General features: G+C 44.5%; 5 non-coding genes across 5 annotated transcripts; all 5 read right to left on the bottom strand.

Annotated features, from left to right (window-relative positions):
* Window positions 1-12,314: 12,314 nt before the first annotated feature.
* LOC134960167 (U2 spliceosomal RNA) lies at window positions 12,315-12,509 on the bottom strand. The gene has a single exon (XR_010187712.1). It is a non-coding gene; the product is annotated as a U2 spliceosomal RNA (small nuclear RNA).
* A 1,024-nt stretch (window positions 12,510-13,533) lies between these two features.
* LOC134960367 (U2 spliceosomal RNA) lies at window positions 13,534-13,723 on the bottom strand. The gene has a single exon (XR_010187746.1). It is a non-coding gene; the product is annotated as a U2 spliceosomal RNA (small nuclear RNA).
* Window positions 13,724-20,524: 6,801 nt separating this feature from the next.
* LOC134960123 (U2 spliceosomal RNA) lies at window positions 20,525-20,712 on the bottom strand. The gene has a single exon (XR_010187704.1). It is a non-coding gene; the product is annotated as a U2 spliceosomal RNA (small nuclear RNA).
* A 1,543-nt stretch (window positions 20,713-22,255) lies between these two features.
* Window positions 22,256-22,445, bottom strand: LOC134960289 (U2 spliceosomal RNA). Its single transcript, XR_010187733.1, has one exon. It is a non-coding gene; the product is annotated as a U2 spliceosomal RNA (small nuclear RNA).
* Window positions 22,446-25,499: 3,054 nt separating this feature from the next.
* LOC134960555 (U2 spliceosomal RNA) lies at window positions 25,500-25,697 on the bottom strand. Its single transcript, XR_010187780.1, has one exon. It is a non-coding gene; the product is annotated as a U2 spliceosomal RNA (small nuclear RNA).
* Between the last annotated feature and the right edge of the window lie 539 nt (window positions 25,698-26,236).

Raw genomic sequence — 26,236 nt, 5'->3', positions numbered from 1 at the left:
TCCTCCATGTGCCAATGGCCTGGGGTTTTGGTTGATTTGATGCCTCCTCAAACGCTTGGATGCTCATCACCATCAACCGCTTTCCCTGTACCTACCTGATTCCTTGGATACCATGATTATGTCGTTGTCTAGGGGGTTGGTATGCCTTCTGTGAATCTTTGATCATACAGTTAGATCTTTCCTAGGATCTGGGTAATCAGACATGATTGATCTCAATTCTGTCCGGGACCAGGGATGGCGCATTGCACTGTCCTTGACGGGAATGGTTCCCTGATCATCAGTCTTCCCATTGGGGACTGTGATCACCCTGACAGGACTAAACTCAATCACATCACCTTGTTTTGGTCTTACAATATGGGGTACATTTGTTTGTGCGTGATATAAAACATTGTACGTACCTGTGGACACGACCTCACCTGACCCTCCGTTAGGGGGTTTGATTATTGCCTTTACCAATTTGGTCGCGTCCACCTGGATGTCTTGTAGGATGGCTTCTGGAAGAGGTGCCGACATCGTTCTGGGCTCACTTTCTTGTTGGTAATCCTGAGGGAAGTTTAACATGGGGTGCGACTTGCACAGGTTAACATTTGTAATTTTTACACTTTCATTTTCATAAACATTATTACATTTAACACTTTCATTCTTAATACAGTTACTAAGTGCATTTTTATCGTACAACATTGTGCCATTTCTCTGCAACCATAATCCTCTTCAATGCCATGTCTCTCCTCTCAAGATGAAAGTTAGATATGTAAGTTACATTTCTTTGCATTTCACTTTCCTGTTGCCATAACTGCAAACAATCATCATGTTTAACTCGTTGTTTCCAGGATTTTATGAGACTGATCCTTTGCCTTAAATTATGCAACACCTCTAAGTCAAAACTACCTATCCCGGGAAATGGTGCCTTATCCCCCGCAGTCATTCGTGTCCATTCATCACAAAAGGTCTCAGTGTGGGGACCATATTTCCCCCACATTACTAACCGAGCAGACCCTCGGGGTCTGCAAGCCTCTGGAGTCTGAATCCTGACCTCCGACCGTCTCTGTGTTGTGCACTTGGCTGCCATTGTGGACCTTTTTAACACAGAAAAACTTCCTAAAATGCACCAAACACAGAACTTCGTTGGAAATCCTTAAAGCTCTTCCACTGAACTTCTTCTGCTCCGGGTATCTCCGGTCCGCCTTCTAGCAGACACGTGTAGCCGTTGCAGGCCCTATCTCTAGAGATTTTCCTGAGAAAATTCCCTTCCTTTTTCTTTTACACAAATCACGCTTGCATGTGCTCCCTACAACACGTATGAGGGCAAGATTTACGCATGGATATACGACCTCATATCACGTTGCGTTATTGGTCACACATACAACCGTGCGGTCCAATCGTACCACTTATAGACACTTGTTGCCCATAAATGGTAGGATCATTGGAGTCTCCCTACTGTGCTCCAAAACAGCCAGAGCGTAATACAACGAAAACTTTATCACACTCTGTTGCACGTTTTCACTCAGATCGTGCTCATCACGTTCCACATAGATCACACAGATCACAAAGTCCACAAAGCGGAATTCAATACCGTTTTATCACATAGATCACAAAGTCCACAAAGCGGGATTCAATACACTCATACCGTTTTCAACCCACTATCATTCTTATAGTTTTCTGATCAGAAAAATCATTTCCCGTAGTCTGATAGCTCTCCCCAGAGGCGTTACAGTAAAGTAAGGTATTTAAACTAAATTTTGGAAACTGAACAAATGTGTGCTATTGTCTTGTGGCTTCTGTATCGCCTTACTATAAGCGATATTTCACTATATAAACGCTTACCAAACACCACACAGTATCTTCTATGCTGTGTGCTTGTTTTTTCTCAGCACGTTATCAATGCAAATGGCAAACAGGAAGGTGAGATGTGAAACTTACACAGATGAAAATGCAATTCTAAATTTAATCTAATAACATACATTGATGTAAGCACACGCATATAGATATTACATATAAGTACCAATCACTATTACTTATGATTGACTATGATATAGATTAAATAAATGCATTAAAAAAAACTCATTAAATGATGATTTCTTTTTGACAGTGGATGGCTGATTGTTTCCTGAGTCAACTGAAAACCAGCCGCTCAGAAAAAAAAAAAAAATTGACCTTCCCAAAATGGCCGCTGCTCCTCCCCCTTCCACCTCCATGAGGGTCACACAAAATGGTGGACAGACCATGCGGCCTCTTGTCACAAAGAAAGTCATCATTCAAAACTCCTAAAGTTATTCTAGGCCTGAGTGTGTAGTTGGCACCAAATTGAAATAAAAACCAGATTTTCAAAGACAATAGCGTACTGTTCTTACCTCCGGTCCCGGATTCCCTCAGCACCCTTTACTAAGCGAAACAGACGCTTATCCAATCAGCACTGCAAGGAATATGATCCCGCCCTTTGCTGATGGATAATGTCTGCTGATATTACCTAGCAGAGATATGTGAAGGATAGGACGAGTCCCCCAATTGACAATGCTAAATTCCTTTTGTCGTATAAACAACCCTTTATGAGGTCTAAGAACACTGTACGCTGTTTACTTACGCAACTAGCGTACCCATACGATACTTCTTAACGATCGCTCAGCCGTAGGCGAGACGCTCAAGCGTCACGTTCGCTCACGGCCCAGAGATCACAGGACAGAATGATTCGCTATGGCGTAGCGGTTCGCTCGAGACCACGAGGAGATCACCAGCGGCGCAGACGCTCACAACGCTATACTTTTATGTCTAAACCTTATACCAATGAAATACACAGAATACCTTAATGTGAATACAGGGTGTAAGTGCAACCTTGTGTAACCTGACTAACTACAAAGCTGCTTGAGCGTCACCGACGCTCAAGTGAACACATTACACTATAGGAAATACACAGATACTGGTTTAGGGTCCAAAGCCTATTAACTGTATTATATCTAATATACTTGTAAAAGGGGATAACCGTACAAATGATACACTACAATATAACAAAGACTTCCTAACCACAGAACTAAACAATAAATACAAAAAGACAATACTACACTGACCTAAATGCAATACAATACAATACTATAATACTATGAGAGATATAAGAGAAAAGAGGAGAGAGAGAGAGAGAGAGAGAGAGAGAGACGGAGAGAGATGAGAGAAATTGGCTCACAGTAAGACAATGATAACATTAAATAAGAGACAACATGGTTGCAGATAAAACTACACATGTGAGAGACAATCGCTGCGCAGTTAGTCAATGCTGAATACAGCATGGGATGGAAGCTAGACTCCATTTTGAGAAACCTCCACTTGATTCCAAAGACCACACCACATGGCTGAAAGGGGGAGGGGAAGACATCCAGCAGCAGCCATTTTAGATTTGCAGGTCCAAACACATGGCACTCTATACTAAACCACAATCACATAGCAGAAAACACAAGACTCCATTTTCTTCCAAAATGTCCAAGCCTCAAAACAATGCATATGTTCTGATTTTACAATTCCAAACCATCTAAAACACCTTTCACAATGTAATCCAACTTCCTAGAACCATCTCATAATTTCACATCCCAAACAACTTCAGTATCTCAATAACCAGAGCATATTCATCACAAGACCAGATCACAATGTAATTAACACAAACGTAACTGCATGGTGGTATTTATGATTAACAGGATATATATATATTATAACTAACCAGCACAATCTATTTTAAATCTCCATAGGCAAGCAAATACCACAAATACTATGCTACAGATTGTATACTGTTCCAATTCATCACGGACTTCACAGAGTATCCACAAACACCCAACAATCACACAACCAAGTTACAATATCCTATTTAAACCAGAAAGCAATCTATCTGTTTCCTTATCTAGCCATGTGAGGTTCAATACTTAGCCTTTAGTTTGGAGGATGTCCTGGGGATTCAGCCGCCATGCTGCTGGGTGCTAGGTAGCTGTGTGTGTGTGAGTGTAGCTACATTACATCTGTTCTCTGAGGCCACACCTGACCACTACCTTCCTGTTTGACCAGTACCTGGGGGAGGGGTCTTTCTTTCTCCTTTGTATTGAGTCACCATTCTCTTTGTATGTGCTAATCGGGTTCAGCCGTGAAAACTTAGTAAAAGGTTGTCTTGAGCATCCATTGTTCTAACAATATGATCTTAGCTTTTATACATATAATCATATCTATCCGCTGCAATGTCCCACAACAACACAACAGGCCTCAAACTAACCCACACCTCATTCTGCTTGCTTCAATACCAAACATGATGTGTTTATCTGGTTCGGTTCGAATGATACACATCCATGACATTAATTCATTAGCCAATTCTAAATCTCCATTATGTCTGGTGTTTGCTGTGCTCGCTGCGCATATTTGCAAGTATAGCGGCTTATATGTGTGCAGTTTATATGGTCTCTCTATGTAATATTTTTGACTTTGACACCCGCCAAGGAGAGGGTCGGCTAGGGGTAATGAATTCCTCTCCATCTTCAAGTGACTGCAACCTCTCAGTTTCTCTTTAGGTGGCTCAGCGTACCAAGAATCTTATTGCCTTGTTGGATTCTGGAGCAGCCGGGAACTTTATAACTGAGAAGTTTGTTAAGCAGTGGTCTCTAACCACTGAGAGACTGTCATCTCCTATATCTTTAACTGCCATGGACAGCAGTAAGATTCCTGATGCGGTGATTACCTCCAAAACCCTACCTATCCGTCTGAAGGTAGGGGTTCTGCATACAGAGCTGATTTCCTTCCTGGTAATCCCAGGGGCCACTCATCCTGTGGTTCTAGGCCTCCCATGGCTTCGTTTGCATAATCCTCAAATTGATTGGAAGACGACCCATATCCTGGCATGGGGTCCTTCCTGTTCTGAGACATGTCTACATAAAGTGCTTCAAGTTTGCAACTCCTCCTCTAAATCTCCAGATGTTCCACCTTCCCCAAATCAGGATTTCACTGATATATTCAGCAAGTCTTCAGCCGATATTCTTCCTCCCCATAAAGAATGGGATTGCCCTATTGATCTCATTCCATGGAAAACTCCTCTTCGTGGACGCACGTATCCATTGTCATTGCCTGAAACCCACTCCATGGAGGAGTATATCAAGGAAAATCTGGCTAAAGGGTTTATCCGGCCTTCGTCTTCTCCAGCTGGTGCAGGCTTCTTCTTCGTAAAGAAGAAAGATGGTGGCCTGCGGCCTTGTATTGACTACCAGGGTCTGAATTACATCACAGTAAAAAAATCGGTACCTTCTGCCGCTTATCACCGAGTTATTTGACCGCATCAGTGGAGCCACTATCTTCACAAAGTTAGATCTGAGGGGTGCTTATAATCTCATCCAAATCCGAAAGGGTGACGAGTGGAAGACCGCTTTTAACACCCGCGACGGACATTACGAGTACCTCGTCATGCCTTTCGGACTCAGCAATGCTCCAGCGGTATTCGTGAATGAAATCTTCAGAGACATTCTTTATCGTCATGTTGTGGTTTATCTCGATGATATCCTTATCTTCGCGAATGATCTGGAGGAACATCGGTTTTGTCCCATCTCCGTACCAATCAATTGTATTGCAAACTGGAAAAGTGCGTCTTTGAAGTAAAATTCATCCCGTTCCTGGAGTATATTGTATCCGGTTCCGGTCTGGATATGGACCCTGAGAAACTTCAAGCGATCCGAGATTGGCAGATTCCTGTAACCCTCAAGGGCATCCAGAGATTCCTAGGGTTTGCCAATTATTACAGGAAATTTATTCGAGACTTTTCCACCGTTGTAGCGCCTATTACTGCTCTTACCAAAAAAGGTGCCAATCCTTCCAAATGGTCAGAAGAAGCTACCCAAGCCTTTCATTTGTCGAAACAAAGATTCATCTCTGCTCCAGTTTTGAAACAGCTAGATACCAGTTCACCCTTCGTCCTTGAGGTGGACGCCTCTTCCATTGGAGTGGGCACAGTACTGTCTCAAAGAGCTAACGATGGTCATCTACATCCTTGTGGCTTCTCATGAAAGTTCTCTCTTGCCGAGTGTAATTACACCATTGGCGATCAAGAACTTTTGGCAATCAAGCTCGCTTTGGAAGAGTGGAGGTACTTATTAGAAGGAGCTTCTCATACCATCACCATCATGACGGATCACAAGAATCTCCTGTACCTAAAAGGCGCTCAATGTCTTAACCCTCGCCAAGCCAGGTGGGCACTTTTCTTTTCCAGATTTGACTTCAAATTGCAGTTTTGTCCAGGGTCACAGAATCGCAAGGCTGATCCCCTTTCCCGCTCCTGGGAGCAAGAAAATGAGTCTAAGTCTACTGACAAGCATTATATCATTGATCCAGTGGCGTTCTCCGCAGCGAGGATGGACTCTATGCCCCTGCTAGGGAAAAGTTTTGTGAAGCCGGCTCTCAGAAGGAAGCTCTTGCATTGGGCACATTCCTCTCGCTTTGCCGGACACGTGTGCATACACAAGACCTTAGAATTTGTTTCCAGATCATACTGGTGGCTGACCCTAAAGAAGGACATTGCTGAATTTGTGGCTTCCTGCACAAAATGTGCCCAACACAAAGTACCCCACCAGTCACCCGCTGGGCAACTGGTTCCTTTGTCTGTTCCTCATCGTCCGTGGATCCATCTTTCGATGGATTTGATCACAGATCTCCCTGTGTGTAACAAATTCAACACCATCTGGGTGGTAGTTGACCGGTTCACCAAGATGGCTCATTTAATTCCTCTCACCGGCCTTCCATCAGCTTCCAAGTTGGCACAAGTCTTTATTCAAGAGATCTTCAGATTACACAGTCTCCCTGTGGAGATAATTTCCGATAGAGGTGTTCAGTTTGTGGCCAAGTTCTGGTGAAGTTTTTGTCAGGCACTCCAAGTCAAGCTGAAATTCTCTACAGCCTATCACCCTCATACCAATGGGCAAACTGAGAGGGTGAATCAAGACTTGGAGGCCTTCCGCCGTATCTATGTATCCTCTTCCCAGGGTGATTGGGTTCAACTTCTGCCACAACAATCAGTATCATTCTTCATCTTCCGCCACGCCATTCTTCACCAATTATGGGTTTCACCCAAAAGTTCCTTAGTTCCAACCGCTTCCAGCAACATTGGTGCCTTCAGCTGATATCACGATTCGGCAGTTTTCAAATAACTGGAAGAATGTTCGTGCAGCTCTTTTAAAAGCATCCTCCAGGTACAAGAGATTTGTGGATAAGAAGCGTAGGGCAATTCCTGCCCTTAAAGTTGGTGACCGCGTTTGGCTGTCTACGAAGAATCTACGACTGAGGGACTGAGAGTATGAAATTCGCCCCCCCCCCCACTATATCATACCTTTCCTGATTGAACTAGTTGTGAACCCAATGGCTTACAAGCTTCAGCTACCTCCGTTTCTGAAAGTTCCTAGGACGTTCCATGTTTCACTCCTCAAACCAATGATTCTGAATCGCTTCCATTCAGCGCTTCCCCCTGCTCCCAAAGTCCAGACTCAATGTGGTGTTGAGTATGAGGTCGCCAAGATCCTGGATTCACGTATTAGATATGGTCATCTCCAGTATTTGATAGATTGGAAGAGCTATGATCCTGAGGAACGTTCCTGGACAAATGCATCTGATGTCCATGCTCCTAAATTGGTTCAGAAATTCCATACCAGATTTCCGCGAAAACCTAAGAAGTGTCCTGGGGCCACTTCTAAAGGGGGCGGGTGCTGTCACGATCCAGGTAACTGGACGCCGTTTCTTGCCATTTTGGATTGAATCACATGTTACTCTCCAAACCTATCCGCAGTGCTGCCAGAGCCTGATCATAATTGTCAGCCAATCCCTGCTATCCAGCAGGTATAAATATCCTGTCCCAGCACCCAGAAGGTTGTCACTGCTTCAATTATCTCTCCAGCGTTCCAGTATGCAGCTTCACTAAGGACTCTCCTGTGAATACTCCCTGCAGTATAGCCTGACTCCCTTCTGGTTACTCTCTGCGGTGCAGCTCCAGTTCTCCTGTGCTGATGCTCTGTGGTGCAACCTGTCTTCCTTGTTCCCGCACCCAGCGCTAGCAGAGTGTATGACTCGAGCTTCCAGCAGCCACTCTCTAGCAGTCCTCTGTCTCCACTACTACCAGTACTCACCATAACTGGAGTATTTACCTGTGATCCCCAGCATCACTCAAAGCTTTACCTGCGATCCCCAGCATCACTCAAAGCTTTACCTGTGATCCCCAGCATCACTTAAAGCTTAACCTACGATCTCCAGCATCACTTTATGTTTCACCTGTGTACTCAAGTATCATATAGCACTCCCACTTATACTCCGGATTACTGGTCTTAACCAGTTGTGATTCAGAGACTCACTTGTGACATTTATTGTTTGGTTGCACATCCTTTGTCTTTTATGATTTAATAAAAACCCTCAAAGGCACCTCCTGTTGTCGTGGTCACGCCTTCGGGCATCTGGTGCTACTGTCTCAGCACATGTCTAGGAGTCCTCTCTCACCTCCTAAATTCACGTACCCGTCAGCCCCTACAACTGAGGCTTCCAGCTACCGACACCAGCCCTCAGTTGTGACAATGAGTGTTTGTGTAGCCCACCATAATTTATTTTCTTTGTGTATCAGTTTCTCAAGGGTTTTGAATGTGGTAAGAAACTCATTCAGCTGGGTATAGTGGTTGCTGGTGTTAGTGAGTTCTGAAAATAACTCCTGTGCCCTTTTGGCCCTATCTTGTCTGTCACCAAGTAATCCCATATGCATACGTTTTACCTCTTACTGCAGTAGCTGGACGAATAGAATAAATTTCAAATACAAAACAATATTGCGACTGCGCAAAGTGGTGTCAGTACGGTTCTGGGAGTGCTGCTTATATTGGCAATCTGTCCTTATTGCCTGTTATATACAGTAAAACTTTTGGGTTATATAGCTCTCTACCCCTGGTGTTGCTTAGTCTTACAAAAATGTGGTGCTCATGTGTATGTTGATTCAACTACAATGGGGTTGATCATGCATAAACTTTATTGAGTGAAGTAATGCGGAAATTAATAGTACTAATAAAAGTCGCTTTGTCTGGTGTTGGTGGTAACACCTTATGGGTCTTTCTCAGGGAGTTAGCCTGTGATTGCACTTATATTTTTGTCTAGATAGTCCAAATAAAAGTTCCTGATATAAATAGTCAGTTCCTTTGCTCTATTCCAATGAAAACTGGATTGAAAAATGAGGACCGTTTTCTATAATGACCAAAAACAGAATAAGACTGCGGCGTCCCGCTCCTCCTTATTCAACGTGTGCACACTATGTATAAAAGGTTTCTAAGGTTCTACACAGCACCGTATGACAATAAATGTAGGCAGTGGTGCACTAAATGGGAATCCGGACTGTTCTCTTGCCTCAGGCTCCGGAGATGCGGCCGTACGAGGTCACTACCCTGGGCGCTGATGCACCTACAGGTGAATGGTACAGCAATGGGGATGAGGTTCGCGCCGAGCTACGCAAATCTCTTCATGAGTTATTGGGAGGATGAGCACATCTGGTCCCACCATGAGCTCGACTGCGAACCTCGTCCTCTGGACAAGATATATTGACGACGTGTTCTTCATATGGAAAGGAGACCCAGATTCACTGGATGCATTCATTAGACACATAAACGATAATGATCATAACCTTTGAGTCACAACAAATTACTGTAAAACACAGGTTGAATTTCTAGATCTCAACATATTTATACATGAGAACAATATCCACACAAATACCTTTCACAAAGCAGTTGATGTGAACAGCTTCATTCTCACATCAAGTGGTCACTATCCAAACTGGCTCAGCAATATACCGTTAGGACAATTCAAAAGACTTAGGCGTAACTGCTCAAGGTTGACTGATTATGACACACAGGGACAAGAACTAAAATGTAAAGTAACAGAGAAGAACTATGGCAATAGGAACATCCAGGAGGCCTATACAAAGGTGAGAGAGTTGGAGAGAGGATCACTTTTAGAATACAAAAACAGGGCCAAACAGACACTAACAATGTCTATTTCATTACACAATATTCCAGCCAGTCTAATGAGGTCAAAAAGATTATCAATAAGTACTGGCCAATTCTGTTACAAGATGACACTTTGGCTGACATTTTACCACCCAAACCCAAAGTTATATCAGGAGGGTACCCAACATAAAAAAAAATTGTAGAGAATCATATAGCACCAAAAAAACAAGTACAGATGACCATTGACAAACAAAAGTTAAAAGGAGGCTTTTACCATTGTGGTAACAGCAAAGCATGCACTACCACAAAAAGCAGGAGCACAAAACCTACACAAGCAATAATATCCACCTCCAATAAGATGGAGTATTAGATCAAGGATACCCTCACCTGCCATAGTAAGGGAGTGATGCACATCTCGGAATGTCCATGTCATAAGCAATATATAGGATGAACAGTAAGAAAACTGAACACTAGGATAATGCAGCATTTACAAATTATAAAGAAAGCTGTAGAGGACCACCCACTTTCCGCACACTTAAAAAAATTCCATGATAGCAATCCCTCAACACTCACGTTTGTAGGGATGAGGATAGTCCAGCAAATTGGAGAGGAGGAGACTTTATACATCAACTAAATAAGGAAGAATTTAGACTCATTATCAATATGGACACTTTGACCCCTAAAGGTCTCAACACTGACAATGAAGTTAGATCAATCATATGCAAGTGACAGCTCATTTGTGGTCGAATCATGTGTTGTACATGAAAATATAGAATCGGTGCATAAAGAAACAATAAAAACCTATTCAGATTAAAACCATATCATCATAATTCATATGTAATGAGTATGCCAGAATATTAATTAATATCGCATATAATCAATTAAATCTTCAATGATTTTAATTATTTGAAACTGTCAAAATAGTGCAATTTCTCATACACACGTTAGAATTAGTCAATCAATGAAGGATAAAAAAAAGGGCAGACTAGATGGGCCAAGTGGTTCTTATCTGCCGTCAAATTCTATGTTTCTATGTTTTACATATTCACATATTCATGAAATTACCCAATTATTTATTCATTTATTGTCTGAATATAGCTACAAATAATAGGGAGAGCAGGTTAATCAAAAGAAAACATAATAATAATCTGCACATGAGCAATAGAATGACAGATTGAGAAACCAATCGAGTGATAGGGACACCAATCAGAAAGAGGTGGGAAGGGCGAATTTGGAAATAAAGATGGAACTCTAAGAGACATTTGAAACTACATCATTCTCCCAGAAGAAGACCCGGAAGGGTAAAAACGCGTTGGAGCAATCACACCAGACCTACAGCAAAGAGAATAACCAGCATTAAAGACACTCAGTGAATCACCTCCGCAGAAGGATCACCCCGGTCACGTGACCCCGGACTTGGAAGCAGAGGAGGACATTGGACGGAGAGGACACTAGTGGAGGAAGAAAGCCAGCACCGGTACAAGGTGGACGGCAGAGGAGGACGACGAGGTGAGTTTCCATAGGGGTAGTTTGTTACAGAGGCCGCTCGGAGAGCCACATCTGCCAACAGGTGATCCCCAAGACAGGACCCATCTCCTCAGTGCATCAGCGCCCGGAGTAATGACCGCGTATGGCTACATCTCCGGAGCCTGAGGCAAGGGGGAAAAAGAGGACAGTCCGGAGTCCCGTTTAGTGCACCACTGCCTACATTTATTGTCATACGGTGCTGTGAAGAACCTCAGAAATCTTTTATATATAGTGTGCACACATTGAATAAGGAGGAGCGGGACGCCGCAGTCTTATTCTTTATTGGTCATTATAGAAAACGGTCCTCATTTTTCAATCCAGTTTTTCCTTGAAATAGAGCAAATAAACAGACTAATTATATCAGGAACTTTTATTTGGACTATCTAGACAGAAATAAAAGTGCAATCACAGGCTAACTCCCTGAGAAAGACCCATAAGGTGTTACCACCAACACCAGACAAAGCGACTTTTATTAGTACTATTAATTTCAGCATTACTTCACTCAATAAAGTTTATGCATGATCAACCCCATTGTTGAATCAAGATGCACATGAGTACCACATTTTTCAAAAATTATTTCACTGGGAGTGAAATACATGCAGTCTAGAACTAGATACAAAATGCTACATTGCAGAGCAGATTTCAGCTCCCTATATCAGTTGATACATTTAAAAGATAATAATATTCCTGAATGCAAAGGTGCACCAAAGTAATCTTTTTGCAAACTGACAAATGTAGGTGTTGCAAGACATTGCAAAATGGACACGCAAGCACACTTAAAGATGAAAAGCAGCAATTGTCTATTATTGGATGACAGAATAGGAAAAGTGCACCAGTCCTGGAAGTACTGTACTTCAATACTTGGTCAAAGCATGGAGTGGACAGAGCAAGCTCCTTTCCCATCTCCCTGTTCTAAAAATATATTTAATATATGGCCTCCAGATAGGGAGCCTATCAGATATTAAACTTATAAGAACAGATACTACACTTGATCTTAGCCAAAAGCATGAGCGGCATGCATGCCTGCTTTCCAGTCCCTCCTGACAACCTATCTACATTTTGCACACCAACTCCTTAAAGCATTTTTATAGGCTGCAATTGGCACTCAGGGTGCTAGGCCTACCTAGGTTAGGTGCCTTTCTTGTAATTTCTAACTTACTAAGTTAATTCCCTATGCACAAATTAACTGCTTAATTAATTACTTATTTCATTTGTGGATTAGGTCTTTTCTGGCCTTCACTTTTGGGCATTGTTTTACTGTCAGAAAAGATGTAGGAGGATAACACTCTATTAGAAGAAACCAGAAAAAAATTACGCTTCACAGAGAATAACTCCTCCCTCCTGCTGCCCCTCCCGCTGACTGAAGTCAGTGAACAAGTGCAGGCCTATAGAATGCTGCCAAGTAATGGTGACATCATCGTTCCATGATGTCACTATTAGCAGCTGCATTCTCTAGGGCTGCAGCTAATGGCTGGAATCAGTTGGAGGGAGGGGCAGCAGTAGGAGGGAGTTGTTCTTTGTGAAGCATCATTTTTTATTTGCTGGCTCCTAATCTTGCAGATTTGCATCTCTTGCTTCTGGTCTGCATACAAAACAATGCCCACCAATGAGGGCCCGATAGGCCTCCCTCCAGAAATCCAGTAAGTCATTAAGTAATTTATTTCTGAGTAGGTAATGAAGCTACTTTGTTCGTAACTAAAAGTAAGCCATGAAATCCAGGTAGGCCTCACATTCTGAGTATTTGTTTATGTAGTGCTATACATGTAGTACCATTGTAGCGTTTTATAATGTTTTTACTAGAAGGCGTGAAATACACACATTCAGGAACTAGACACAAAATGCCTCATTACAGATAAGATTTCAACTCCCTATATCAGTTGTTACATTTTAAAAGATAATATTATTCCTGAATGCAAAGGTGCACCAAAGTAATCCTTTTGCAAATTGACAAATTTAGGTGGTGTAAGACATTGCAACATGGACACGCAAGCACACTTAAAGATGAAAAGCAGCAATTGTCTATTTTTGGATGACAGAATAGGAAAGGTGCACCGGTCCTGGAAGTACTTCAATACTTGGTCAAAGCGTGGAGTGGACAGAGCAAGCTCTTTTCTCATCTCTCTGTTTTAAAAATACACTTAATATATGGCCCCCAGATAGGTGGCCTTTCAGATATTAAACTTCTAAGAACAGTTATTATACTTGATCTTAGCCAAAAGCATCAGCGGCATACATGCCTGCTTTCCAGTCCCTCCTGACACCCTATCTACATTTTGCAACACCAACTCCTATCTGCCTAGGTGACAAGCAGGCACACCCCTGCATTAGTCACTTGCTAGCTGGAGGCACAATTTGCATGTGCTTAGCCTCTGGAATACACCCACATGCCGGCTGACAGGCATCCGTCCTGGCTCCACGACTTTTGTCTGCACAATGTGGTCCATCAGACAGTGTGAAATCCTTCAACAGAATGTTCTCTATTTCCACAGAATCCTCAGCATTTGAATGCTGTGGCAAGAGGATTTAAAAAGGCAGCTTGCAATTTCTGGAACTACAATAGTGTTCTGGAATGTCTGATTTATGATCCGGGTTATAATAAGAATTTACTCACCGGTAATTCTATTTCTCGTAGTCCGTAGTGGATGCTGGGGACTCCGTAAGGACCATGGGGAATAGACGGCTCCGCAGGAGACTGGGCTCATCTAAAGAAAGATTTAGGACTATCTGGTGTGCACTGGCTCCTCCCCCTATGACCCTCCTCCAAGCCTCAGTTAGGACACTGTGCCCGGAAGAGCTGACACAATAAGGAAGGATTTTGAATCCCGGGTAAGACTCATACCAGCCACACCAATCACACCGTATAACTCGTGATAGGAACCCCGGTTAACAGTATGATAACAACGGAGCCTCTGAACAGATGGCTCGCAATAACAACCCGATTTGTGTAACAATAACTATTTACAAGTATTGCAGACAATCCGCACTTGGGATGGGCGCCCAGCATCCACTACGGACTACGAGAAATAGAATTACCGGTGAGTAATTTCTTATTTTCTCTGACGTCCTAGTGGATGCTGGGGACTCCGTCAGGACCATGGGGATTATACCAAAGCTCCCAAACGGGCGGGAGAGTGCGGATGACTCTGCAACACCGAATGAGAGAACTCCAGGTCCTCCTCAGCCAGGGTATCAAATTTGTAGAATTTTGCAAACGTGTTTGCCCCTGACCAAGTAGCAGCTCGGCAAAGTTGTAAAGCCGAGACCCCTCGAGCAGCCGCCCATGATGAGCCCACCTTCCTTGTGGAATGGGCTTTTACAGATTTAGGCTGCGGTAGTCCCACCGCAGAATGCGCCAGCTGAATAGTGCTACAAATCCAGCGCGCGATAGCCTGCTTAGAAGCAGGAGCACCCAGTTTGTTGGGTGCATACAGGATAAACAGCGAGTCAGTTTTCCTGACTCCAGCCGTCCTGGAAACATAAATTTTCAGGGCCCTGACTACGTCCAGTAACTTGGAATCCTCCAAGTTCCTAGTAGCCGCAGGCACCACAATAGGCTGGTTCAAGTGAAACGCTGATACCACCTTCGGGAGAAACTGAGGACGAGTCCTCAACTCTGCCCTATCAATATGGAAAATCAGATAAGGGCTTTTATATGACAAAGCCGCCAATTCTGACACACGCCTGGCCGAAGCCAGGGCCAACAGCATGACCACTTTGCACGTGAGATATTTCAAATCCACAGTCTTAAGTGGTTCAAACCAATGTGATTTCAGGAACTCCAAAACCACATTGAGATCCCAAGGTGCCACTGGGGGCACAAAAGGAGGCTGAATATGCAGAACTCCTTTGACAAAAGTCTGAACTTCAGGCAGTGAAGCCAGTTCTTTCTGGAAGAAAATCGACAGGGCCGAAATCTGGACCTTAATGGACCCCAATTTGAGGCCCAACGTCACCCCTGCTTGCAGGAAATGCAGGAATCGACCCAGTTGAAATTCCTCCGTTGGGGCCTTCCTGTCCTCACACCAAGCAACATATTTCCGCCAAATGCAGTGATAATGTTTTGCGGTGACATCCTTCCTGGCTTTGATCAGGGTAGGGATGACTTCCTCCGGAATGCCCTTTTCCTTCAGGATCCGGTGTTCAACCGCCATGCCGTCAAACGTAGCCGCGGTAAGTCTTGGAACAGACAGGGCCCCTGCTGCAGCAGGTCTTGTCTGAGCGGCAGAGGCCAAGGGTCCTCTGAAAGCATCTCTTGAAGTTCCGGGTACCAAGCTCTACTTGGCCAGTCCGGAACCACGAGTATAGTTTTCACTCCTCACCTTCGTATTATTCTCAGTACCTTGGGAATCAGAGGCAGAGGAGGAAACACATAAACCAACTGGTACACCCACGGTGTTACTAGAGCGTCCACAGCGATCGCCTGAGGGTCCCTTGACCTGGCGCAATATCTTTTTTGCTTGGCTTATGGCATTGTAAATGGCCCTTAGCTCCAGAATATTTATGTGAAGCGAAATCTCCTGATTTGACCACAGTCCTTGGAAATTTCTTCCCTGTGTGACTGCACCCCAGCCCCGAAGGCTGGCATCCGTGGTCACCAGGACCCAGTCCTGTATTCCGAATCTGCTGCCCTCTAGTAGATGAGCCCTCTGCCGCCATCACAGCAGCGACACCCTGGTCCTTGCCGACAGGGTTATCCGCTGTAGCATCTGGAGATGGGACCCGGACCATTTGTCCAACAGGTCCCACTGGAAAGTCCTTGCGTGGAACCTTCCGAATGGAATTGCTTCGTACGAAGCTACCATTTTTCCCAGGACTCGTGTGCATTGATGTACCGACACCTGTCCCGGTTTTAGGAGGTCTCTGACTAGAGATGACAACTCCTCGGCTTTTTCCACTGGAAGAAACACTTTTTTCTGGTCTGTGTCCAGAATCTTTCCTAGGAACAGAAGACGTGTCGTCGGGACCAGCTGTGACTTTGGAATATTGAGAATCCAGCCGTGCTGTTGTAGCACTTCCCGAGAAAGTGCTACCCCCACTACCAACTGTTCCTTGGACCTCGCCTTTATCAGGAGATCGTCCAAGTACGGGATAATTAAAACTCCCTTCTTGCGAAGGAGTATCATCATTTCGGCCATTACCTTGGTAAAGACCCTCGGTGCCGTGGATAACCCAAACGGCAGCGTCTGGAACTGATAGTGACAGTCCTGTACCACAAATCTGAGGTACTCCTGGTGAGGAGGGTAAATGGGGACATGCAGGTAGGCATCCTTGATGTCCAGAGAGACCATGTAATCCCCCTCGTCCAGGCTCGCAATAACCGCCCTGAGCGATTCCATCTTGAACTTGAACTTTGTGATATACGTGTTCAAGGATTTTAAATTTAAGATGGGTCTCACCGAACCGTCCGGTTTCGGTACCACAAACATTGTGGAATAGTAACCCTTTCCTTGCTGAAGGAGGGGTACCTTGACAATCACTTGCTGTGAATACAGTTTTTTGGATAGCCACCAACACTGCCTCCCTGACCCTGGCAGAGGGAGTTGCTGGTAAGGCAGATTTTAGAAAACGGCGGGGGGGGGGGGGACGTCTCGAATTCCAGCCTGTACCCCTGAGATACTACTTGAAGGATCCAGGGATCCACCTGTGAGAGAGCCCACTGTGTGCTGAAATTTCTGAGACGGGCCCCCACCGTACCCGGGTCCGCCTGTGAAGCCCCAGCGTCATGCTGTGGACTTACCGGACGCGGGGGAGGACTGTTGCTCTTGGGAACTGGCTGTATGCTGCAGCTTTTTCCCTCTACCTTTGCCTCTCGGCAGAAAGGATGCGCCTCGAGCCTTCTTGTGTTTATGGGGTCGAAAGGACTGTACTTGATAATACGGTGCTTTCTTTTGCTGTGGGGTAGCCTGTGGCAAAAATGTCGATTTCCCAGCCGTAGCTGTGGAAACGAGGTCTGAAAGACCATCCCCAAACAGTTCCACCCCCCTATAAGGCAAAACTTCCATGTGCCTTTTTGAATCGGCATCACCTGACCACTGCCGAGTCCATTACCCCCTTCTGGCGGCAATGGACATTGCGCTTATTTTTGATGCCAGCCGGCAAATATCCCTCGCGCATGTATAATACAGCGTCTTTTATATGCTCTACTGTCAGCAAAATATTGTCCCTATCCAGGGTATCAATATTATCCGACAGGGAATCTGACCACGCAGCAGCAGCAGCACTGCACATCCATCCTGATGCAATAGCGGGTCGCAATATAATGCCCGTGTGTGTATATATAGCTTTTAGGGTAGCCTCCTGCTTTCTATCAGCAGGATCCTTTAGGGCGGCCGTATCCTGAGACGGTAGTGCCACCTGTTTTGATAAACGTGTAAGGGCTTTATCTACCCTAGGGGATGTTTCCCAACGTGACCTATCCTCTGGCGGGAAAGGGTACGCTGCCAATAACCGTTTAGAAATTATCAATTTCTTATCTGGGGAAGTCCACGCTTCCTCACACACCTCATTTAATTCCTCAGATGCAGGAAAAACTACTGGTAGTTTTTTCTCACCGAACATAATACCCTTTTTTGTGGTACCTGGGGTACTATCAGAAATGTGTAATACATTTTTCATTGCCTCAATCATGTAACGGGTGGACCTATTGGAGGGTACACTAGTCTCATCGTCATCGACACTGGAGTCGGTATCCATGTCGACATCTGTGTCTGCCATCTGAGATAGCGGGCGTTTTAAAGCCCCTGATGACATTTGAGACGCTGGAACAGTCACAAGCTGAGTAGCCGGCTGTCCTATGTCGTCAAACCTTTTATGTAAGGAGCTGACACTGTCACGTAATTCCTTCCATAAGTCCATCCACACAGGTGTCGACCCCTCAGGGGGTGACAACACATTTACAGGCATTTGCTCTGCCTCCACATCATTTTCCTCATCATACATGTCGACACAGCGGTACCGACACACAGCACACACACAGGGAATGCTCTGACAGAGGACAGGACCCCACAAAGCCCTTTGGGGAGACAGAGGGAGAGTATGCCAGCACACACCAGAGCGCTATATAACAGAGGGATATCACTATACAGAGTGTTTTCCCCTATAGCTGCTTGTATTATATATATATACTGCGCCTAAATTTAGTGCCCCCCCTCTCTTTTTTACCCTTTCTGTAGTGCAGGACTGCAGGGGAGAGCCAGGGAGCGATCCTTCCAGCGGAGCTGTGAGGGAAAATGGCGCCAGTGTGCTGAGGGAGATGGCTCCGCCCCTTTTTCGGCGGGCTTTCTCCTGCTTTTTGTGTTATTCTGGCAGGGGTAATTTACACCTATATAGCCTCTGGGGCTATATATGGTGTCAGTTTTGCCAGCCAAGGTGTTAATATTGCTGCTCAGGGCGCCCCCCCCCCCCAGCGCCCTGCACCCATCAGTGACCGAAGTGTGTGGTGTGCATGAGGAGCAATGGCGCACAGCTGCAGTGCTGTGCGCTACCTTGGAGAAGACAGAAGTCCTTCAGCCGCCGATTTTCCGGACCTTCTTGCTTCTGGCTCTGTAAGGGGGACGGCGGCGCGGCTCCGGGAACGGACGACGAGGTCGGGTCCTGTGTGCGATCCCTCTGGAGCTAATGGTGTCCAGTAGCCTAAGAAGCCCAAGCTACCACCACTTAGGTAGGTTCGCTTCTTCTCCCCTTAGTCCCTCGCTGCAGTGAGCCTGTTGCCAGCAGGTCTCACTGTAAAATAAAAAACCTAAACTATACTTTCTTTCTAGGAGCTCAGGAGAGCCCCTAGTGTGCATCCAGCTCGGCCGGGCACAGAAATCTAACTGAGGCTTGGAGGAGGGTCATAGGGGGAGGAGCCAGTGCACACCAGATAGTCCTAAATCTTTCTTTAAATGTGCCCAGTCTCATGCGGAGCCGTCTATTCCCCATGGTCCTTACGGAGTCCCCAGCATCCACTAGGACGTCAGAGAAATGATGTATGTGCTTGTGTGCTTTCCATTTTGAAATGTCTTGCAATGGCCTAAATTTGATATTTTTAAAATTGCTTACTTTGGTGCATCTTTGCGTTCACTCATTGGGTTAATCTATTAAAATGTAACAACTGATAAAGGGACTTGATAGTTATTCTGTAATGTAATATTTTGTGTCTAGTTCGTGTCTGCTTAAATTGCACTAAATCTATTTAAAGCATTTTTATAGGCTGCAATTGGCACTCAGGGTGCTAGGCCTACCTAGCTTAGGTGCATTACTTGTAATTTCTAACTAACTAAGTTAATTCCCTATGCACAAATTATTTGCTTAATTAATTATTTATTTCATTTCTGGATTAGGTCTTTTCCAGCCTTCACTTTTGCCCATTGTTTTATTGTCAGAAAGGCCGTAGGAGGATAAAACTTACTCCATTAGAAGAAACCAGAAAAATAAGATGCTTCACAGAGAATAACTCCTCCCTCCTACTGCCCCTCCCCCGACTTAAGTCAGTGAACAAAATCAGGCCTATAGAATGCTGCCAAGTAATGGTGACATCATCGTTCCATGATGTCACTATTAGCAGCTGCATTCTCTAGCGCTACAGCTAATGGCTGGAATCAGTTGGGGGGAGGGGCAGCAGTAGGAGGGAGTTGTTCTTTGTGAAGTATCATTTTTTATTTGCTGGCTCCTAATCTTGCAGATTTGCATCTCTTGCTTCTGGTCTACATACAAAACAATGCCCACCAATGAGGGCCCGATAGGCCACACTCCAGAAAACCAGTCAGTCATTAAGTAATTTATTTCTGAGTAGGTTATGAAGCTTGTTTGTTCGTAAATAAAAGCAAGCCATGAAATCCAGATAGGCCTCACATTCTGAATATATGTGTATGTAGTTCTATACATGTACTACAATTGTAGCGTTTTATAATGTTTTCACTAGAAGGCGTGAAATACACACAGGAACTAGACACAAAATGCTACATTGCAGAGCAGATTTTAACTCCCTATATCAGCTGTTTCATTTTAAAAGATAATAATAATAATAATAATATTCCTAAATAACAGAATAGGAAAGGTGCACCGGTCCTGGAAGTACTTCAATACTTGGTCAAAGCGTGGAGTGGACAGAGCAAGCTCTTTTCCCATCTCCATGTTCTAAAAATCCATTTAATATATGGCCTCCAGATAGGGGGCCTATCAGATATTAAACTTATAAGAACAGATATTACACTTGATCTTAGCCAAAAGCATCAGCGGCCTACATGCCTGCTTTCCAGTCCCTCCTGACACCCTATCTACATTTTGCACACCTACTCCTATCTGCCTAGGTGACAAGCAGGCACACCCCTGCGTTTGTCACTTGCTAGCTGGAGGCACAATTTGCATGTGCTTAGCCTCTGGCACACACCCACAAGCCGGCTGACAGGCATCCGATCTGGCTCCATGACTTTATCTGCACAATGCGGTCCATCAGACAGTGTGAAATCCTTCAACGGAATGTTCTCTAGTTCCACAGAATTCTCAGCATTTGAATGCTGTGACAAGAGGATTTAAACAGGCAGCTTGCAATTTCTGGAACTACAAGAGTGTTCTGGAATGTCTGATTTACGATCCGGGTTATATGATGTGTGTGCTTGTGTGCTTTCCATTTTGAAATGTCTTGCAATGGCCTAAATTTGATATTTTAGAAAATGTTTACTTTGGTGCACCTTTGCATTCACTCATTGGGTTAATCTTTTAAAATGTAACAACTGATAAAGGGACTTGATAGTTATTCTGTAATGTAATATTTTGTGTCTAGTTCGTGTCTGCTTAAATGGCACTAAATCTATTTAAAGCATTTTTATAGGCTGCAATTTGCACTCAGGGTGCTAGGCCTACCTAGGTTAGGTGCATTACTTGTAATTTCTAACTAACTGAGTGAATTCCCTATGCACAAATTAACTGCTTTATTAATTACTTAATTTCTAGATTAGGTCTTTTCCAGCCTTCACTTTTGGGCATTGTTTTATTGTCAGAAAGGCCGTGGGAGGATAAAACTTACTTCATTAGAAGAAACCAGAAAAATAAGATGCTTCACAGAGAATAACTCCTCCCTCCTGCTGCTTCTCCCCCCGACTGAAGTCAGTGAACAAATGCAGACCTATAGAATGTTGCCAAGTAATGGTGACATCATTGTTCCATGATGTCACTATTAGCAGCTGCATTCTTTAGAGCTGCAGCTAATGGCTGGAATCAGTTGGAGGGAGGGGCAGCAGTAGGAGGGAGTTGTTCTTTGTGAAGCATCATTTTTTATTTGCAGGCTCCTAATCTTGCAGAATTTGCAACTCCTGCTTCTGGTCTGCATACAAAACAATGCCCACCAATGAGGCCCCAATAGGCCACACTCCAGAAATCCAGTAAGTCATTAAGTATTTTATTTCTGGGTAGGTAATGAAGCTAGTTTGTTTCGGAAATAAAAGTAAGCCATGAAATCCAGGTAGGCCTAACATTCTGAGTATATGTATATGTAGTACTATACATGTAGTACCATTGTAGCATTTAATAATGTTTTCACTAGAAGGAGTGAAATACACAGGGTCAGGAACTAGACACAAAATGCAACATTGCAGAGCAGATTTTAACTCCCATTATTTGTTGTTACATTTTAAAAGATAATAATATTCCTGAATGCAAAGGTGCACCAAAGTAATCCTTTTGCAAATTGACAAATTTAGGTGGTGCAAGACATTGCAAAACGGACACGCAAGCACACTTAAAGATGAAAAGCAGCAATTGTCTATTTTTGGATGACATAATAGGAAAGGTGCACCGGTCCTGGAAGTACTTCAATACTTGGTCAAAGCGTGGAGTGGACAGAGCAAGGTCTTTTCCCATCTCCATTTTCTAAAAATATATTTAATATATGGACCCCAGGTAGGGAGCCTATCAGATATTAAACTTATAAGAACACATACTACACTTGCTCTTAGCCAAAAGCATCAGCGGCATACAGGCCTGCTTTCCAGTCCCTCCTGACCAGGGCCGTTTCTAGACAATTTGGCTCCCAGTGCGAGATTTCAAAATGCGCCCCCCCCCCCCCCCTATTGCTCTAAAAAAAAAAAAAAAAAGTGTGCCCCCCCCATATAGCCATAAAAAGAAAAAGCATGCGCGCGCCGTAGGCGCGCGCGCTCCCGACAAGGGTGTGTGGCCTGATTAAAATGGGCGTGGTCTCATTAAAGTGGGCATGGCCTCATCTGATATCATCACACCCACCACAGTACGGAAAAAATAAAAATAAAAAAGTCCCCTTTTTACACATTACAGCAGGCAAGTGTCCCCATATTACACAGCGCGGCAGGCAGGTGTCCCCATTTTACACAGCGCGGCAGGCAGGTGTCCCCATTTTACACAGCACGGAAGGCTGGTATCCCCATTTTACACAGTACGCAGGCAGGTGCCCCCATTTTACACAGTACGCAGGCAGGTATCCCCATTTTACAAAGTGCAGCAGGCAGGTATCCCCATTTTACACAGCGCGGCAGGCAGATATCCCCATTTTACACAGCACGGCAGGCAGATATCCCCATTTTACACAGCACGGCAGGCAGATATCCCCATTTTACACAGTACGCAGGCAGGTGCCCCCATATTACACAGTACGCAGGCAGATGCCCCCATATTACATAGTACGCAGGCAGATGCCCCCATATTACACAGTACGCAGGCAGATGCCCCCATATTACACAGTACGCAGGTAGGTGCCCCCATATTACACAGTACGCAGGCAGATGCCCCCATATTACACAGTACGCAGGCAGATGCCCCCATATTACACAGTACGCAGGCAGGTGCCCCCATATTACACAGTACGCAGGCAGGTGCCCCCATATTACACAGTACGCAGGCAGGTTCCCCCATATTACACAGTACGCAGGCAGGTGCCCCCATATTACACAGTGTGGCAGGCAGGTATCCCCATAGGCAGGTGCCCCCATATTACACAGTGTGGCAGGCAGGTATCCCCATAGGCAGGTGCCCCCATATTACACAGTGTGGCAGGCAGGTATCCCCATAGGCAGGTGCCCCCATATTACACAGTGTGGCAGGCAGGTATCCCCATAGGCAGGTGCCCCCATATTACACAGTGTGGCAGGCAGGTATCCCCATAGGCAGGTGCCCCCATTTTACACAGTGCGGCAGCGGCAGGCAGGTTTCAAGCTGAGGAGAAGGAAGGGGGAGAGGGGGGGGAGAGAGAGAGAATACTTACGTCTTCCCGCTCTTCGGTCCCGCCGCCTCACGTCCCGCGCCGGCCGCCTCCTCCTTCTTGCTTCTCCTTCTCGCCTCTCCCGAGCGCTCCTGCTCGGGGGGCGGGGCTTTGCGGAATGACGCGTTTGCGTCGTGACGTCACGACGCAACGCGTCATTCCGCGAAACTCCGCCCCCCGAGCAGGAGCGCTCGGGAGAGGCAAGAAGGAGTAACTAAGTGCCGCGGCGGGCGCCCCGTGCAGTTGCACGGCTCGCCCGCCCCTAGAAACGGCACTGCTCCTGACACCCTATCTACGTTTTGCACACCAACTCCTATCTGCCTAGGTGACAAGCAGGCACACCCCTACATTAGTCACTTGCTAGCTGGAGGCACAATTTGCATGTGCTTAGCCTCTGGAACACACCCACAAGCCGGCTGACAGGCATCCGTCCTGGGTCCACGACTTTTGTCTGCACAATGCGGTCCATCAGACAGTGTGAAATCCTTCAACGGAATGTTCTCTAGTTCCACAGAATTCTCAGCATTTGAATGCTGTGACAAGAGGATTTAAACAGGCAGCTTGCAATTTCTGGAACTACAATAGTGTTCTGGAATGTCTGATTTATGATCCGGGTTATATGATGTGTGTGCTTGTGTGCTTTCCATTTTGAAATGTCTTGCAATGGCCTAAATTTGATATTTTGGAAAATGTTTACTTTGGTGCACCTTTGCATTCACTCATTGGGTTAATCTTTTAAAATGTATCAACTGATAAAGGGACTTGATAGTTATTCTGTAATGTAATATTTTGTGTCTAGTTCGTGTCTGCTTAAATTGCACTAAATCTATTTAAAGCATTTTTATAGGCTGCAATTTGCACTCAGGGTGCTAGGCCTACCTAGGTTAGGTGCATTACTTGTAATTTCTAACTAACTGAGTGAATTCCCTATGCACAAATTAACTGCTTTATTAATTACTTAATTTTTAGATTAGGTCTTTTACAGCCTTCACTTTTGGGCATTGTTTTATTGTCAGAAAGGCCGTAGGAGGATAAAACTTACTCCATTAGAAGAAACCAGAAAAATAAGATGCTTCACAGAGAATAACTCCTCCCTCCTGCTGCTTCTCCCCCCGACTGAAGTCAGTGAACAAATGCAGACCTATAGAATGTTGCCAAGTAATGGTGACATCATCGTTCCATGATGTCACTATTAGCAGCTGCATTCTTTAGAGCTGCAGCTAATGGCTGGAATCAGTTGGAGGGAGGGGCAGCAGTAGGAGGGAGTTGTTCTTTGTGAAGCATCATTTTTTATTTGCAGGCTCCTAATCTTGCAGAATTTGCAACTCCTGCTTCTGGTCTGCATACAAAACAATGCCCACCAATGAGGCCCCAATAGGCCACACTCCAGAAATCCAGTAAGTCATTAAGTATTTTATTTCTGAGTAGGTAATGAAGCTAGTTTGTTTCGGAAATAAAAGTAAGCCATGAAATCCAGGTAGGCCTAACATTCTGAGTATATGTATATGTAGTACTATACATGTAGTACCATTGTAGCATTTAATAATGTTTTCACTAGAAGGAGTGAAATACACAGAGTCAGGAACTAGACGCAAAATGCAACATTGCAGAGCAGATTTTAACTCCCATTATTTGTTGTTACATTTTAAAAGATAATAGTATTCATGAATGCAAAGGTGCACCAAAGTAATCCTTTTGCAAATTGACAAATTTAGGTGGTGCAAGACATTGCAAAACGGACACGCAAGCACACTTAAAGATGAAAAGCAGCAATTGTCTATTTTTGGATGACAGAATAAGAAAGGTGCACCGGTCCTTGAAGTACTTCAATACTTGGTCAAAGCGTGGAGTGGACAGAGCAAGGTTTTTACCCATCTCCCTGTTCTAAAAATATATTTAATATATGGCCTCCAGATAGGGAGCCTATCAGATATTAATTTTTAAGAACAGATACTACACTTGCTCTTAGCCAAAAACATCAGCGGCCTACATGCCTGCTTGCCAGTCCCTCCTGACACCCTATCTACATTTTGTACACCTACTCCTATCTGCCTAGGTGACAAGCAGGCACACCCCTGCGTTTGTCACTTGCTAGCTGGAGGCATAATTTGCATGTGCTTAGCCTCTGGAACACACCCACAAGCCGGCTGACAGGCATCCGTCCTGGCTCCATGACTTTAATCTGCACAATGTGGTCCATCAGACAGTATGAAATCCTTCAACGGAATGTTCTCTAGTTCCATGGAATTCTCAGTATTTGAATGCTGTGGCAAGGGGATTTAAACAGGCAGCTTGCAATTTCTGAAACTACAGTAGTGTTCTGGAATGTCTGATTTATGATCCGGGTAATATGATGTGTGTGCTTGTGTGCTTTCCATTTTGAAATGTCTTGCAATGGCCTAAATTTGATATTTTTGGAAAATGCTTACTTTGGTGCATCTTTGCATTAACTCATTGGGTTAATCTATTAAAATGTAACAACTGATAAAGGGACTTGATAGTTATTCTGCAATGTAACATTTTGTGTGTAGTTCGT

The sequence above is a fragment of the Pseudophryne corroboree genome, chromosome 1, assembly GCF_028390025.1.
Source record: "Pseudophryne corroboree isolate aPseCor3 chromosome 1, aPseCor3.hap2, whole genome shotgun sequence".
In the NCBI taxonomy this organism is placed as follows: domain Eukaryota; kingdom Metazoa; phylum Chordata; class Amphibia; order Anura; family Myobatrachidae; genus Pseudophryne; species Pseudophryne corroboree.
Note: the sequence above shows the minus strand (reverse complement) of the source record. Positions and strands in the feature narration are given on the sequence as shown.